Source organism: Budorcas taxicolor, chromosome 10 (genome assembly GCF_023091745.1).
Source record: "Budorcas taxicolor isolate Tak-1 chromosome 10, Takin1.1, whole genome shotgun sequence".
Classification (NCBI taxonomy): Eukaryota; Metazoa; Chordata; class Mammalia; order Artiodactyla; family Bovidae; genus Budorcas; species Budorcas taxicolor.
In genome coordinates this window covers 2,257,663-2,275,383 of record NC_068919.1, presented here as the reverse complement: position 1 = coordinate 2,275,383, position 17,721 = coordinate 2,257,663, and positions in this window count along the sequence as shown.

Genomic DNA, 17,721 nt, shown 5'->3' with positions numbered 1-17,721 from the left:
GCACGATTTTAAAAACCACTGGTACCATAAACTCAGAGAGAATTTAACTTAGAGAGCTGAGTCTTTGTCTTATTTTGTTGTGGGAAGGACAACTTCATAAAAATGTGGCATCAGAAATCATCCAGAGGATTTCCGTTCCCAGAGCACCTCTAAATGCATAACACCAAATAGCTGAAAAAAAAAAAAGTTATGGATACCATGTCCTCATACACCCTCCTCAACAAAAGAAACACAGATTTTTGTTGAAATATGTTTAAGAAATTCTAAATTCAACTGTTAACAGATTTCTTTGCCAAGCAAAGAGGATGGATAGAGCACCAACGGGGAAGTTTTGCTTTTTGTTTTAATTATCAGTGTAGAATACCAGTTGCAACCTGGTGGTTTTGTCACAACAAATGGACCAAAATCACAGATGGATTTTATTTTTTAAAGAAATTGAGCCAATAATGTAGTGTCTATAAATTTTACACAAAAGTATAGATTTCTAGCTTTGCTTCAAAAGTACGAGGTTAAGTGGCAACTCTGGGCCCTTGTAGATGAGACTAGAGACAATCGCTGGTTTTGAGAGGACCGTGCATAGCCGAGTTTACTAGAGCCCTCATCTAGTCCATTTCTCTCATGTGTTAGCTGCTTGGCCCCTGAAGACACTTGAATTTGCTTTTCCTATTGTACAACAGCCTCTGAAGAGAGATTACAGAGGCATATTCTTTTAATCATACTTCAAGCATGAAGCCGTCTTAAACTTGAAGTATCATCCAACTTTTTACCACAGTTTTGAATTCATGATGGTTATTATCCCTATAGATCTAGCAACTTGAATGAAAAGTACAAAACGTTTGAGTAGCAGACCAATGACTAAACTGGACTTTTCTGAAAGACACACAAAAATTACTGTTTAAGGGGCAAATAGCTATTGCACACTGGGTCTCAGCGTAAGTATATGTAATTCACTTAGACTCTAATAAATATGTGGGGGCCATGAGGTGGGAGTAATTTGAGCAATAGCAAATAGTTTACCAAAAAGTCTGTATGCATATGTATCTCTCATACAGATAGAATTACAGTGTACACAGAGGTATAGTTATAGAATCTACATACTCATACTAGTTAAGGATGAGAGATTATTTACCAGCTTCAGAGAAAGCAAGTGAAGCATGAAGGTTTAGCCAAAATTACACATCTGCTCAAAAAACAATAACTAGAATTTCCTTAAATTCCATTTGTTGACATGCTGCTTGAAACTATACTGAAGTTATTTCAAACATACATATTTCTACCATTTAAATAGAAAATCAAGGACTTTTCCAAAATTATTCTGTTTACATTTCATTTCTCCTCTAAAATCCAGTAGTATAACTGCTCTTAAATTAATCACTGTCAATCAAGTTTTAACTAAATATCCCAAGTCTTACGAGCAGTTGCATGCCTCATGTACTTGTTTTATAGTCATAATGTTCTTGGTGTTAAATAGTGTAATACACGTGATCCAGTACAATATCATGGCTAAAAATTCAGGCTTTAAAGTCAGAGAGACCTGGCTTAAAATGCTTATGGGGAAAAGACGAACAAATAGAGTCATGAGGATTCTTTTCAGGAATAACAGTGGATTTGGGGAAGGGATATGCTTTGAGAAGGAAATGGCAACCCACTCCAGTATTCTTGCCTGGAGAATCCCATGGAGGGAGGAGTTTGGTGGGCTACAGTCCATGGGTCACAAAGAGTCGGACACGACTGGGCGACTTCACTTTCACTTCACTATGCTTTGAGAAATGCTAAGGAAGAAAGAGTGAGACCCTAAGTGCATGCTCAAGAACAGAAGCAGGAGACAAGAAGAACAACTTGTTTCTTTCCTGCTAGAAAGAGTGAGTTAAAATAGGAAGAACCAGCTTAAAGTTGACCAAATGCAAAATATGTTTTCTGGGAGTGAATTTCTTAATAGAGAAATATGTATGTGCAGCTGAATTGATACAGGGCAAAAAAGACAGAACATTATAACCTCTAAGATTTAAACTTCTTCAACATGGACTCTGCAGTATTGTATAAATGCCAATTAGTATAAATTTCAACTCCAGAGGCAGACTATTGACCTTAATGCACCATGAATTAGTGGTGAGCCAGCTTGTTCCTACAGCTCTCCAAGATCACCCCCAACATCTGAGGCTTTTTAGTATGACATCGATAATTAGCACATCAAAAATGGATTTTGTTGGGTGAAATTAAAGGTTTTATTTGCATGATACATTTTTGAAAATGGAATTCAGTGGTAAAATTAAAAGGTCTTCATTATATATCGATTGGTTGAAATGTTGCATAAATAAGGACTGTGGATTGAATTGTGTTCTCTAAAAAGATATGTTGAATTCTTAACCCAGTATCTTGGAATGTGGCCTTAACTGGAAATAGGGTTGCTGAAGATGTAAGCTAAGATAAAGTCGTGCTGGAATAAGGTGGGCCATTTCCAAAATAACTGGTGTTCTTATAAAAAGAGGACAGAGATGTACACAAGAAGGCTGCCATGTGGAGATGAAAGCAAAGACTGGAGTTATATAGCTGCAAGTCAAGGAATGTCAAGAATCAAAACCCAGAAAAGCTAGAAAGCAGCAAGGAAGAATTCTACCCAGAGCCTCACAGAGAGCATGGCCCTGGTGACATCTTGATTTTCAACTTCTAGTATCCAGAACAATGAAAGAATAAATTTTTTGCTGATTTAAGACATCTAGTTTGTGGTACTTTATCATTTTGAAACTAATACAAAAAGACATAAGATTTTGGAGAGGATCGTACCCTGCACCCATAGGGATGGCACTCATATCCATCAGGGTTCTCGAAAGAAACAAAACTAATAGGCTCTGTGTGTGTGTGTGTATGTGAGTGTCTGTGTGTGTGAAAAGAAATTTATTATAAGGGATTGCTGTTCAGTCACTCAATCATGTCTGACTCTTTGCAACCCCATGGACTGCAGCATGCCAGGCTTCCCTGCCCTTCACTATCTCCTGGAGCTTGCTCAGACTCATGTGCATCAAGCTGGTGATGCCATCCAACCATCTTGTCCTCTGTTATCTTCTTCTCCTCCTGCCCTCAATCTTTCCCAGCATCAATGTCTTTTCTAGTAAGCCAGCTCTTTGCATCACTTGGCCAAAGTATTGGAGCTTCAGCTTCAGCATCAGTACTTTTAATGAATATTCAGCATTGATTTCCTTTAGTATTGACTGGTTTGATTTCCCTGCAGTCCAAGGGACTCTTAAAGAGTCTTTTCCAACAACACAGTTTGAAAGCATCAATTCTTTGGTGCTCAATCTTCCTTATGGTCCAACTCTCACATACATACATGACTACTGGAAAAACCATAGCCTTCACTATATGAACCTTGGTTGGTAAAGTAATGTCTCTGCTTTCTAATATGCTAAGTATGTTATAGCTTTTCTTCCAAGGAGCAAGTTTGCTGCAGTCACTATCTGCAGTGATTTTGGAGCCCAAGAAAAAAAAGCCTGTCACTGTTTCCATTGTTACCCATCTATCTGCCATCAAGTGATGGGACTAGTAAAGTAATGCTCAAAATTCTCCAAGCCAGGCTTCAGCAATACGTGAACCGTGAACTTCCAGATGTTCAAGCTGATTTTAGAAAAGGCAGAGGAACCAGAGATAAATTGCCAACATCCACTGGATCATCGAAAAAGCAAGAGAGTTCCAGAAAAACATCTATTTCTGCTTTATTGACTATGCCAAAGCCTTTGACTGTGTGGATCACAAGAAACTGTGGAAAATTCTGAAAGAGATGGGAATACCAGACCACCTGACCTGCCTCTTGAGAAACCTGTATGCAGGTCAGGAAGCAACAGTTAGAACTGGACATGGAACAACAGACTGGTTCCAGATAGGAAAAGGAGTACGTCAAGGCTGTATATCGTCACCCTGCTTATTTAACTTATATGCAGAGTACATCATGAGAAATGCTGGGCTGGAGGAAGCACAAGCTGGAATCAAGATAGCCGGGAGAAATATCAATAACCTCAGATATGCAGATGATACCACCCTGATGGCAGAAAGTGAAGAGGAATTAAAAAAACTCTTGATGAAAATGAAAGAGGATAGCGAAAAAGTTGACTTAAAGCTCAACATTCAGAAAACTAAGATCATGTCATCTAGTCCCATCACTTCATGGCAAATAGATGTGGAAACAGTGTCAGACTTTATTTTGGGGGGCTCCAAAATCACTGCAGATGGTGATTGCAGCCATGGAATTAAAAGACACTTACTCCTTGGAAGGAAAGTTATGACCACCCTAGACAGCATATCAACTTCCCTGATGGCTCAGAGGTTAAAGCGTCTGCCTCCAATGCGGGAGACCTGGGTTCGATCCCTGGGTCAGGAAGATCCCCTGGAGAAGGAAATGGCAATCCACTCCAGTATTCTTGCCTGGAGAATCCCATGGACAGAGAAGTCCATGAGGTCGCAAAGAGTCGGACACGACTGAGCGACTTCACCTTCACCTTCACCTTCACCTTACCTTAGACAGCATATTGAAAAGCAGAGACATTACTTTGCCAACAAAGGTCCGTCTAGTCAAGGCTATGGTTTTTCCAGTAGTCATGTATGGATGTGTGAGTTGGACTATAAAGAAAGCTGAGCACTGAAGAACTAATTCTTTTGAACTGTGTTGTTGGAGAAGACTCTTGAGAGTCCCTTGGACTGCAGGGAGATCCAACCAGTCCATTCTAAAGGAGACCAGTCCTGGATGTTCATTGGAAGGACTGATGCCGAAACTGAAACTCCAATACTTTGGCCACCCAATACAAAGAGTTGACTCATTTGAAAAGACCCTGATGCTGGGAAAGATTGAGGGGAGGAGGAGAAGGGGACAACAGAGGATGAGATGGCTGGATGGCATCACTGACTCAATGGACAAGAGTTTGAGTGGGCTCCAGGAGTTGGTGTTAGACAAAGAGGTCTGGCATGCTGCAGCTCATGGGGTCGCAAACAGTCAGACATGACTGAGCAAATGAACTGAACTGAACTGAACTGAACTGAACTGATGGGACTGGATACCATGATCTTTGTTTTTTAAATGTTGAATTTTAAGCCCGCTTTTTTACTCTCCTCTTTCACCATGATCAAAAGACTCTTTAGTTCCTCTTTGCTTTCTGCCATGAGGGTGGTGTCATCTGCATATCTGAGGTTACTGATATTTCTTCCATCAATCTTGATTCCACCTTATGCTTCATCCAGCCCAGCATTTCACATGATGTGTTCTGCATATAATTAAATGAGCAGGGTAACAATATACAGCCTTGATGTATTCCTTTCCCAATTTTGAACCAGTCCATTGGTCCATGTTCAGATGTAACTGTTGCTTCTTGACCTGCATACAAGTTTTTCAGGAGACAGGTGAGGTGATCTGGTATTCCCATCTCTTTAAGAATTTTCCACAGTTTGTTGGGATTCTAAAGGGTAGATTCATACGATTGTGGAGCCTGGCAAGTTCCAAGATCTGCAAGGTGAGTCAGCAAGTTAAAGGTCCCAGAGAATCAATGTACAGTTCCAGTCCAAAGGTCAGTGTTTCCCTTCTAGTCCAGAGGGAGGAAAAAAATGACTTCAGCTTTAAACGGGCTTCCTTGACAGCTCAGTTGGTAAAGAATTCACCTGCAATGCAGGAGACCCCAGTTCGATTCCTGGCTCAGGAAGATCCACTGGAGAAGGGATAGGTTACCCACGCCAGTATTCTTGGGCTTCCCTTGCAGCTCAGCTAGTAAAGAATCCGCCTGCAATGAAGGAGACATGGGTTCAATCCCTGGGTTTGGAAGACCCCCTGGAGAAGGAAAAGTCTACTGAAAATACTGAAAAATACTCCAGTATTCTGGCCTGGAGAGTTCCATGGACTATACAGTCCATGGGGTCGCAAAGAGTTGGACACAACTGAGCAACTTTCACTTTCATTTTTCGGCTTTAAACATGGTCAGGCTGGAAGAATTATTTCTTACTCTTGGAAGAGTGAACCTACACAGGCTTTCAAATGGTTAGATAATGATGACTCCACATTGTGGAGGGGGATCTTCTTTACTCATTCTACCAATTTAAATGTTAATCTCATCCAAAAATAGCCTCACAGAAACACTCAGAATAATATTTGACCAAATAGCTGGGCCCCTTGTAGCCCAGTCAGGTTGACAGATGAAAGTAACCATCACAACATCCATGCTTCAACCTCTAAGAAGTTGTGTGTTCTACCATTAGTTTAAGAGGATTGATAGTTGCTCGTGCTTCCTCCAAAGGTAACAGAATCTTGTCTCTGGAATGTAGTTACATCTGCTTGAGCAAACCTTTTGTACAAGGTGGGGCTGGAGCATCTAAAGGATAAAATATTGGAACTTGCTAATCCATATTCCTATGAACTGTGTGGGCCCTGCATGCTAATGAATAGTTGTTTAATAAATGCTTGTACTTGTGGCAGAATTTGAAGTGAGGTTTCCTTTAATTTATATAAGATGGCAAGTTTCAAAAGTAGTTAAACCTCATGATTCTCAAATTTCTGATGCTTTACATTAGCTATTGAAAAGAATGTGAAAGTCATACTTCACCAAATTTCTGGGAAGGGCTTCAGAATTTCACAAGCTGAGAAACTGTCAGCATTCCAATCATTCTTACTTGGATCAGAGGCATAAAGCATTCCCAGTTGATATCTAGGTCATATCATTTATTAAACGGCAATCTGACATTGAGCTATTAACTTTCCAAGTCTTGGTTTAGTCACCTGCAAAATGGGGAAAATAGTAGTACCTACCTCAACTACTACTGTGAAAATTAGATATCATAATTCAGGTAATGTATTTATCATGATGCTTGACACACTTTAAGTACTCATTAAAGGTTGTCAATGGGCTTCCCTGGTGGCTCAGACTATAAAGAATCCATCTGCAGTGCAGGAGACCTGGGTTCACTCCCTGGGTTGGGAAGATCCCCTGGAGGATGGCATGGCAACCCACTGCAGTATTCTTGCCTGGAGAATCCCCAGAGGAGCCTGGTGGGTGACAGCCCATGAGGTCACGAAGAGTCAGACACAACTGAGTAACTAAGCACAGTAGAGCACAAAGGTTGTCATTATTATTTTTAATCTTAAATGTTGTTTGACAAGCCAGAAAAATGACTGAGGACAGCAAGTGGGTATGATCATAAAATGAACAGAAGGAACAGGAATATCTTAATTTTCTATCACTCCTGTGACAAATCACCACAAATTTGGAGGCTAAAACAGACACAAATTTATTATAACCTACAGTTATGTAGGTCTGAAGTCTAGAAAGCTCTCTCTCACTGGGCTAAAATCAAGACGTCCATAGACTGTATTTCTTTCTAGGGGATAATCCGTTTTCTGCTCATTCAACTTGTTGGAAGAATTCAGTTCTTTTCAGCTACAGAACCAAGGTCGCCGACTTCTTGCTGGCTGTATACTGAGCAATGGTCACCACTCTTCGAGGCCACCAGTGTTTCTTGGCTCATGGGCCCCTTCTCCATCTTCAAAGTGAGCAGTGACTGATCGAGACCTTCTCATGTCTTGTCTCCTGGCCCACTCTTTGGCCTCCCTTTTCAAAGATTTGTGAGATTAGATTGCATCATCCAGATAATCCAGGATTAATCACACCTGCAAAGTCCTTTTCATCATATAAGGTAACAATTTCACAGAGTCCAGGGATTAGGATGTGACCATCTGCAAGGGAACCGTTATACTGCCAACCACGAGGGGTGAGGAAGAGAGAGCAGGTAGAGTCCTAGCGACCCCAGGAAGCCTCTTATGCTCTCCTGACCTAGACATCTTCTCCCCACTCCCTCCCCATCCGTGCCCAACTTTCTCTCCATAAACCCAGAGAGTGTCTCAGGTGGAGACAGAGACACAGACTAAAGATAGGACCACACTGTTTGGGCTGGTGATTTTTGTTCTGAGTGGTGGTACAATCTCATCTGTTCATAACCTGAGGGCCTAGATGTTGATGAGGAGTTCGATGTATGAAGAAAGTAATCTACTTGCACTAGAGCCCAGCCTCTGCAGTGTATCTGAGGTGTCACAAAAGCCCAAGACAGAACGTGTTCATTTGCAGACACAGGTGAAAATACAAGCCATGTTTTTTAAAGCTCTCCTTACATCATTCTCCTTATTAGCTAAGATGCTAAAATGCATCATCTGTAAGAACACTACATGTATGCTCTATGCTAAGATTGAGAGGCAAATCTGGAAGAAAGAGAAAAAGAAACATTTCACAAGTCCAAGAAAAAAGCGTATAAAATCCTTCACTGATTGAGATCTATGGGTCTTGATTTTTAAGTGAATATTCATCTATCCAGTGTTTTGATCCTAAGAAGCAGGGTTTTTCCACTATAATTCTTTCCTGATTCGTGGACTTCATGATAGGCTCCAGCAAGGTTGGCCCTGTCTAGGGAGAAACTTTAGTGGCTTAACAGGCTTTTTAATCCTGTTAGATAGATTAGCTTGTTTGGAGCTGCTAATGCAAGGGGCCTAACATTTTTTATACAAATCATAAATGCAGGTAGCATAAACTTTTGCAGGAAGTCTTCCAAGGACGGCATGGAGCTGGGGGCTGAAGAGAAGAGGTACTTCTGCCTCCATGCTGAGTTACTTGTGAGGTAGGCTACCTGGTGCCTTATGACCTATTATATGCCCATCTCAGTGTGGATTTGTTTCTGGCCACTTGTCACAGAGCAGACTGCCTGAGACACTCTAACATCTTCTATGTTCTACATTGATAAAATGATGTAAGCAGGATGGTTCAGATGGGTTTAGCACATGAGCTCTAACACCATAAAGTCCTTCTACCCTTGGTTGACTAGAATGTCTGAAATCACATTATTAAAGAGTCATCCTTTCGACTCCAATATCTCTTTCTAAATTTCCTCTTACCTTTTCAATTTTAAAATAGTACTATTCCTTAAAAAAACTACTATAAGCCATGCCATATAGAGCCACCCAGGATGGACTGGGTCACAGTGAAGAGTTAAGACAAAATATGGTCCACTGGAGAAAGGAATGGCAAACCACTTCAGTATGCTTGCCACAAAAACCCCAGGAACGGTATGAAAAGACAAAAAGATAGGACACTGACGGATGAACTCCATGGGTCACTACGTGCCCAATATGCTACTGGTGGAGAGTAGAGAAATAACTCTGGAAAGAATGAAGAGACGGAGCCAAAACCAAAACAACACCCTACTGTGGTTGTGATTGGTGATGGAAGTAAAGTCTGATGCTGTAAAGAGCAGTATGGCATAGGAACCTGGAATGTTAGGTCTATGCATCAAGGTAAATTGGAAGTGGTCAAACAGGAGATGGCAAGACTGAACATAGACATTTTAGGAATCAGTGAACTAAAATGGATGGAATGGGCAAATTTAATTCAGATGACCATGATATCTACTACTGTGGGCAAGAATCTCTTATAAAAAATGGAGTAGCCCTCATAGTCAACAAAAGAGTGTAAAATGCAGTACGTGGAAGCAATCTAAAAGATGACAAATGATCTCTGTTTCCAAGGCAAACCATTCAATATCACAGCAATCCAAGTCTATGCCCAACCACTAATGCCAAAGAAGCTGAAGTTGAATGGTTCTATGAAGACCTACAAGACCTTCTAGAAATAGCACCCCCAAAAGATGTTCTTTTCATCATAGGGGACTTGAATGCAAAAGTAGGAAGTCAAGAGATACCTGGAGTAACAGGCAAGTTTGGCCTTGGAGTACAGAATGAAGCAGGGCATAGGCTAACAGAGTTTTGCCAAGAGAATGCATTGGTCCTAGCAAACACCCTCTTCCAACAACACAACAGATTACTCTAACATGGACATCACCAGACAGTCAATACTGAAATCAGATTGATTATCTTCCTTGCAGCCAAAGATGGAGAAGCTCTACACAGTCAGCAAAAACAAGACCAGGGATTGACTGTGGCTCTTATCATGAATTCCTTATTGAAAAATTCAGACTTAAATTGAAGAAAGTAGGGAAAACCACTAGACCATTCAGGTATGACATAAATAAAATCCCTTATGATTATACAGTGGAAGTGACAAAGGATTCAAGGATTAGATCTGATAGAGTGCCTAAAGAACTACGGACAGAGATTTGTGACATTACAATGTTACGAACATTGCAATGCTTGTGTACATTACAATGTACAAGGTCCTGTACATTACAATGTACAGGAGGCAAGGATCAAGATCATCCCCAAGAAAAAGAAATGCAAAAAGGCAAACTGATTGCCTGAGGAGGGCTTACAAACAGCTGAGAAAAGAAGACAAGATACAGGCAAAAGAGAAAAGGAAAGATATACCCATTTGAATGCAGATTTCCAAAGAATAGCAAGGAGAGATAAGAAAGCCTTCCTCAGTGATCAATGAAAGAAATAGAGGAAAACAATAGAATGGGAAAGACTAGAGATCTTTTCAAGAAAGTGAGAGATACCAAGGGAACATTTCATGCAAAGATAAGCAAATGGTATGGAACTAATAAGCAGAAGATATTAAGAAGAGGTGGCAAGAACATACAGAAGAATTTGATAAATAGATCTTTACGACCCAGATAACCATGATGGTATGATCACTCACCTAGAGCCAGACATCCTGGAATGCGAAATCAAGTGGGCTTTAGGAAGCATCACTACAAACAAAGCTATTTGAGGTGATGGAATTCCAGCTGAGCTATTTCAAATCCGAAAAGATGATACTGTGAAAGTGCTGCACTCAATATGCCAGCAAATTTGGAAAACTCAGCAGTGACCACAGAACTGGAAAAGGTCAGTTTTCATTCCAATCCCAAAGAAAGTCAATGCCAAAGAATGTTCAAACTACTGTACAATTGCACTCATCTCATATTCTAGCAAAGTAATGCTCAAAATTCTCCAAGCCAGGCTTCAACAGCACATGAACCGAGAACTTCCAGATGTTCAAACTGGATTTAGAAAAGGCAGGAACCAGAGATCAAATTGCCAACATCTGTTAGATCATAGAAAAAGCAACAGAGTTCCAGAAAAACATCTCCTTCTGCTTTATTGACTACACCAAAGCCTTTGGCTGTGTAGATCACAAGAAACTGTGGAAAATTCTCAGAGATAGGAATATCAGACCACCTTACTGCCTCTTGAGAAATCTGTATGTAGATCAAGAAGCAACAGTTAGAACTGGACATGGAATAACTGACTGGTTCCAAATTGGAAAAGGCTATATAATGCCACCCTGCTTATTTAACTTATATGCAGAGTACATCATTGGAAATGCCAGGCTGGGTAAAGCACAAGCTGGAATAAGATTGCTGGGAGAAATACCAATAACCTCAGATATGCAGATGACCCCACCCTTATGGCAGAAAGTGAAGGGGAACTAAAGAGCCTCCTGATGAAAGTGAAAGAGGAGAGTGAAAAAGCTGGCTTAAACTCAACATTCAAAAAACAATGGAAACAATGGGGAAACAATGGAAACAGTGACAGACTTTTATTTTCTTGGGCTCCAAAATCACTGCAGATGGTGAATGCAGTCATGGAATTAAAAGATGCTTGCTCCTTGGAAGAAAAATTATAAGCAACCTAGACAGCATTTTAAAAAGCAGAGACATCACTTTTCTGAGAAAGGTCCATCTAGTCAAAGCTATGGTTTTTCAGTGGTCATATATGGGATGTGAGAGTTGGACTAGAAAGAAAGCTGAGCGCTGAAGAATTGATGCTTTTGAACTGCGATGTTGGAGAAGACTCTCGAGAGTCCCTTGGACTACAGGGAGATCCAACCAGTCCATCCTAAAGGAAGTCAGTCCTGAATATTCATTGAAAGGACTGATGCTGAAGCTGGAACTCCAATGCTTTAACCTCCTGATGCGAAGAGCTGACCCACTGGAAAAGACCCTCATGCTGGGAAAGATTGAAGGCAGGAGGAGAAGGGAATGACAGAGGATGGGTTGGTTGGATGGCATCACTTACTCAATGGACATGAGTTTGAGCAAGCTCCAGGAGTTGGTGATGGACAGGGAAGCCTGGCGTGCTGCAGTCCATGGGTCACAAAGAGTTGGACATGACTGAGCAACTGAACTGAACTGAACTGTTGCCTAAAAAACATCTTTTAATAATAGGCCCTATGAGATGTATAGAAAAAGAGATAAATAGAAAAAGCTTTCCCTAGATCTGAAGCTGTCATTATAAAAGAAGACAAAGAAAATATTGTCCTCATTGCATTTTTACTGAGAGGATCACTTTTCAAAAAATGTATCTGAAAAAGAGTAAAATTAAGATAACATGGGAGGCTTATTGTGGTTTCTACCACTCAGAATATACCAGCAATTTACATAATGGCTCTTGGACACCAAACTCTGCAAGCTCTAATTTCGTCGAAGTTTGCTCCTGGTGCTCCCCCATCAGTATATCTCCTTACATTATAGAGAAAACATTATAATTCAGAAACCCCATTCAGAAACAGTCAAGTTAACCCATCACTCCTGAAACATTAAACTTAATTCTTATTATACTTCTGACTGTTGGAGATAATATTTAAGTGGTTGAGGAGATTTCTGTTTTTCTCTTACAGGTGTGAGAACCCCTGACTTTCATGGGCCATTGGTGATGACGGGGCTCAGAACTAAGAGTGAAGCTGGGTACCAGCTCATTGCTTCTTCCTCCTCTTAACCACGAGTCCAAGCTCCTCAGAGGGGCAGGTCATCTGATCTTCAATGACATAAAATTCCCACACACAGTCCCAGAAGGAGAATTGGTGTTTTGGGGCTGTGAGTGCCAAGTCTCTCCACTTTCTAAAGCAGAACAAAAGAAAACACAATCTAATCCAGCAATATGAGGAAACACTAACCAACATCATTCTTAATTTAATACATACCTCAGTAGAGCCAGGATGTCAACCCAGGTGGTCTTTGTTCTGAACTATTCTACTTAGTTGGTTCTCACTCCCTAATAATGAAATAGTGGCATATTTTCTATAACTCAATATTCCATTTCTGAAATCACAATATTTTCTCAAAATCTGCTTTTACTCTTATGTTGCTGATTCTGGTTACTGACATAACCCATCTAACCCATCAAACCAGATCCCCTCATGTGTGTTAATTCCCCGAGGATAATCTATCACTTTTATCTATCAATTCTATTTCCTGCATGTCTCTCAGTCTGCTCTCTCATCTATTGCTTATGCTATACCGAGTCAGCTCTCCTCGGGCCCCTCCAACAGCCTCCTCCATGGAGGCTGTCACTTCTTTCATATCCTTTATCCATTCCTTCTCTGATGATCCTAAAACAGAAGCTAATCATACTATTCCCACTAAAAAAAAAAAAAAAACTCTCATGATTTCCCATCTTCTATATCAGTGTCTTCAGGCTATTTCTCCATGAACCAACAACATATTAGTCATTCTAAGGATCTTTTAAAAAGTACAGATTTGTGGCTGCCACCTTGACCCCAGTGAATCAGAATTTCTGGGGATGGGACTCAGGAGTCTGAATTTTGTTAACTGCTGCAGGAGATTTTTATATACACTTAAAGTTAGAGCGGAGAAGGCAATGGCAACCCACTCCAGTACTCTTGCCTGGAAAATCCCATGGACAGAGAAGCCTGGTGGGCTGCAGTCCATGGGGTTGCTAAGAGTCGGACACGACTGAGTGACTTCACTTTCACTTTTCACTTTCATGCCCTGGAGAAAGAAATGGCAACCCACTCCAGTATTCTTGCCTGGAGAATCCCAGGGACGGCGGAGCCTGATGGGCTGCCGTCTGTGGCATCGCACAGAGTTGGACACGACTGAAGCGACTTAGCAGAAAGTTAGAGCAGTACAGATTGCTGAGGAAACTCCAGCTCCCACTGCAGGGGTACAAAGGTCCCAGGATTCTGTCTTAGCTACTCTCCAGCCTCGCCTCCTGTTGCCTGTCTCACGTCCTGTCCTGCACTAGTCAGGCCTGCACTGCTGTGCTGAGCCATCTGCATTGCCATCGCGTGTGTTGCCACCTGTCTCCTCTGTCTTGAGAGTTCTACCGTCTTCTCTCACACTGCCCACTCCATGAGGCCTTCCTCGAATAAACCATGCCAAACAAATGAATCCTTTCCTCCTTATCCCTTTGCCCCATGACAATACCTTCCAGATGGCACTGTAGCTATTTGTTTACCTGTCTGTCTCCTCACATACACTGAAAACTCCTTGGAAGTAAAAATCTGTCTTTTTCAGATTTTACTTCTAATTCTACCATAAAGCCTGAACAAGCTGCATGAATGATATTGAGTTTACAAAGATCCATGTTCACTTTGCATCAGGAGAAAGCAGTAGGAGTGGTATCTTTAGAGCTGACATTCTTGCCAAGAAGTGGAGCCTCATCACAGACCACATCCAGGTCATCCTTTTCCTGCCTAAAGCCAAAAAGGTCTATTAAAACTTCCCCACTGCCGCACTCAGGGTCAGGCAAGGTGAAACTTCTTGGAAAAGCTGTGTTTATCACAGTTTCTTTTTCTACAAAGTAAAAGTTTTAGACAGAAATTGAAATAATATTTGAAATACAAGTCTGTGTAATTAGAGTAGAAAGCTTACACCTTGAGAAATAAACTTTGAGCCACTGAAGGTAGGTATGCTGGACACTGTATTAATAGGCTGTTATGTAAATATATGGTGGAAACTAATTTGAACTAGTTAAGTGAAAAAGAAAAGCTTATAATGATATCAAAGTATTTTACAAAACTCAGGCTTAAGAATGCAGCTGGAGATGTGGAACAACTTGAACTAATGACATGAACACTTTAGGAATCCCTCCCCCGCCTCCACTGCCACCCCAGCTGCTTAGCTTTGCTCCATTCACCACTCTGGCTACATACAATGGAAAGCATGGTTGCTGTAACTTCTGAACTTTAGACCATATAGTTGTAGACTCTTAAGGATTCTGAAAGAGATGGGAATACCAGACCACTTGACCTGCCTCTTGAGAAACCTATATGCAGGTCAGGAAGCAACAGTTAGAACTGGATATGGAACAACAGACTGGTTCCAAATAGGAAAAGGAGTACGTCAAGGCTGTTTATTGTCACCCTGCTTATTTAACTTCTATGCAAAGTACATCATGAGAAACACTGGGCTGGAAGAAGCACAAGCTGGAATCAAGATAGCCGGGAGAAATACCAATAACCTCAGATATGCAGATGACACCACCCTTATGGCAGAAAGTGAAGACGAACTAAAGAGCCTCTTGATGAAAGTGAAAGAGGAGAGTGAAAAGTCGGCTTAAAGCTCAACATTCAGAAAACTAAGATCATGGCATCTGGTCCCATCACTTCATGGGAAATAGATGGGGAAACAGTGTCAGACTTAATTTTGGGGGGCTCCAAAATCACTGCAGATGGTGATTGCAGCCATGAAATTAAAAGACACTTACTCCTTGGAAGGAACGTTATGACCACCCTAGACAGCATATTAAAAAGCAGAGACATTACTTTGCCAACAAAGGTCCATCTAGTCAAGGCTATGGTTTTATGGTCATGTATGGATGTGAGAGCTGGACTGTGAAGAAAGCTGAGCATGGACAAATTGAAGCTTTTGAACTGTGGTGTTGGAGAAGACTCTTGAGAGTCCCTTGGACTGCAAGGAGGTCCAACCAGTCCATCCTAAAGGAGATCAGCCCTGGGTGTTCATTGGAAGGACTGATGCTGAGGCTGAAACTCCAATACTGTGGCCACCTGATGTGAAGAGCTGACTCATCGGAAAAGACTCTGATGCTGGGAAAGATTGAAGGCAGGAGGAGAAGGGGACGACAGAGGATGAGATGGCTGGATGGCATCAGCGACTCGATGGACATGGGTTTGAGTGAACTCCGGGAGTTGGTGATGGACAGGGAGGCCTGGCATGCTGCGGTTCATGGGGTTGCAAAGAGTCGGACATAACTGAGTGACTGAACTGAACTGAACTGAAAGAGATCCTCACTGAACTCTCAGGGGAGCAGCTCAGTAACTGAGTTGAGTCAATGATCAAGTTTCTTCGGGTTAATTCACTGTGACTGGCAACACCAGCAGAGACATATTGGAACATGGTGCCCCAACTAGTTATGTGAAAGGGAGAGGTAACTGGAGTGCGAAATCCTGTAGGTGTTCACCAGCAAGAATAAGCTCATTGATGCTGGAAGCAAAGAGGATAGTTTAAATTGTGGGCAATCCACATGGGATATATGGAATGGGACAACTGAACAAGAAGAGCCAAACCAGGACTATGCCAGAGGCTGGGCCAAAATCTCCCGTGGTAAAAGCCTGTACCATTACCACAGTGAGGAACTGACTGTTAGGGCCAAGGTTGTCTGTTTGTCATTTGTCATTTGCTGCTACGTCTGCTGCAATTAAATATTTGTATGCAAAATAAGAAGTTTGTTTCATAGAGCAGTTTTAGTTTCTAACTAATCCTTGTGTCATCTTTTTAAAGCCATAAGTAAAGAACCTTTTGAAAGAGAGCAAACATGTAGAAAACAGCAAGAAATGTAGACTCCATTATGCCTGACAGATAACTGCAATGCATTAGAAGGCATTTGTGTTAGTCTGCTCGGGCCGCCCCTTCTGGTCTCTCTCTTCTGTGTCTGCATTTCCTCTCCTTATAAGGACACTAATCAGATTAAATTAGGGCCCTTTCTAAAGATCTCATTTTAACTTAACTCTTTAAAAACTTTATTTCCAATCACAGTCACATTTGAAGTACTAGGATTTAGAACTTCGACATATGAAGTTGGAGGAAGGGAACATCAGAGACACAAGTCAGCCCATAACACTTGAAATGCAAACTTTTTAAAGTCTCAGAGGTTATTTTATTGGTCTTCATGAAAACTTTTTAACCTTGCAGGGAGACTTGCATTGCCATTGTCTCAAGGGAACAGATAAGAAGACTGCAGGTAAGAGCTGGCAGAATCATGACCCCACAGCAAATGCTCAGTCCCCGAGATCACAATGCTTCCACAAGTTGTCACTTCCACTAATCTCTGAAGATGCAATTACGAGCTGCTGAGGTCCAATTTGGGCAAGGCAGAGTGGGACTGTAGTAGGACAGCTGCTCTAAATACTGGAGAATAGGAATCTGGACTTTGGATAATTTAATTGGTATGAAGAATAGGAAAAAAGGAGGTGAAGTGCCTTGAAATATAACTGAATGCCTTGTCATCTGGGGTTTGCTTGGCTATTTTTCACTGAGGCTGTTCAAATCCAACTGAAGGCATTCCAGACAGATTCTACCCAGAAAACCCTCATTTTAAAAAGTGCTGACATGGCCATGGGCATTGCTCTTGAGATATAGGCAGATCTGATACTCATTCACCGTTTATAATGGAGAAGGCAATGGCAACCCCCTCCAGTACTCTTGCCTGGAAAATCCCATGGATGGAGGAGCCTGGTGGGCTGCCGTCTATGGGGTCGCAGAGTCGGACACGACTGAAGATCCCAGCAGCAGATCCAGCTCTAAGTGTAAACTGGATTTGCCTGTCTCAGGGCCACCCACCTGACAGGCCCCCAAAACACAATTCTGATTGCTTCATAGCAGTATTCCCAGAGGGGTCTTGTTAGAGCAATCACAGAACCATTTGAAATCGAGGGGGAAGTCCTGGCAAATGAACTACTGAAATAGTTGTGCTTTACAAGGCTTACATGGCCCAGTGTGCTGTAGCGCTGATGAAAACCAGTAACTTCAGAATGGAATCCTAATGGACGACAGGCTTGGGATGGGGGT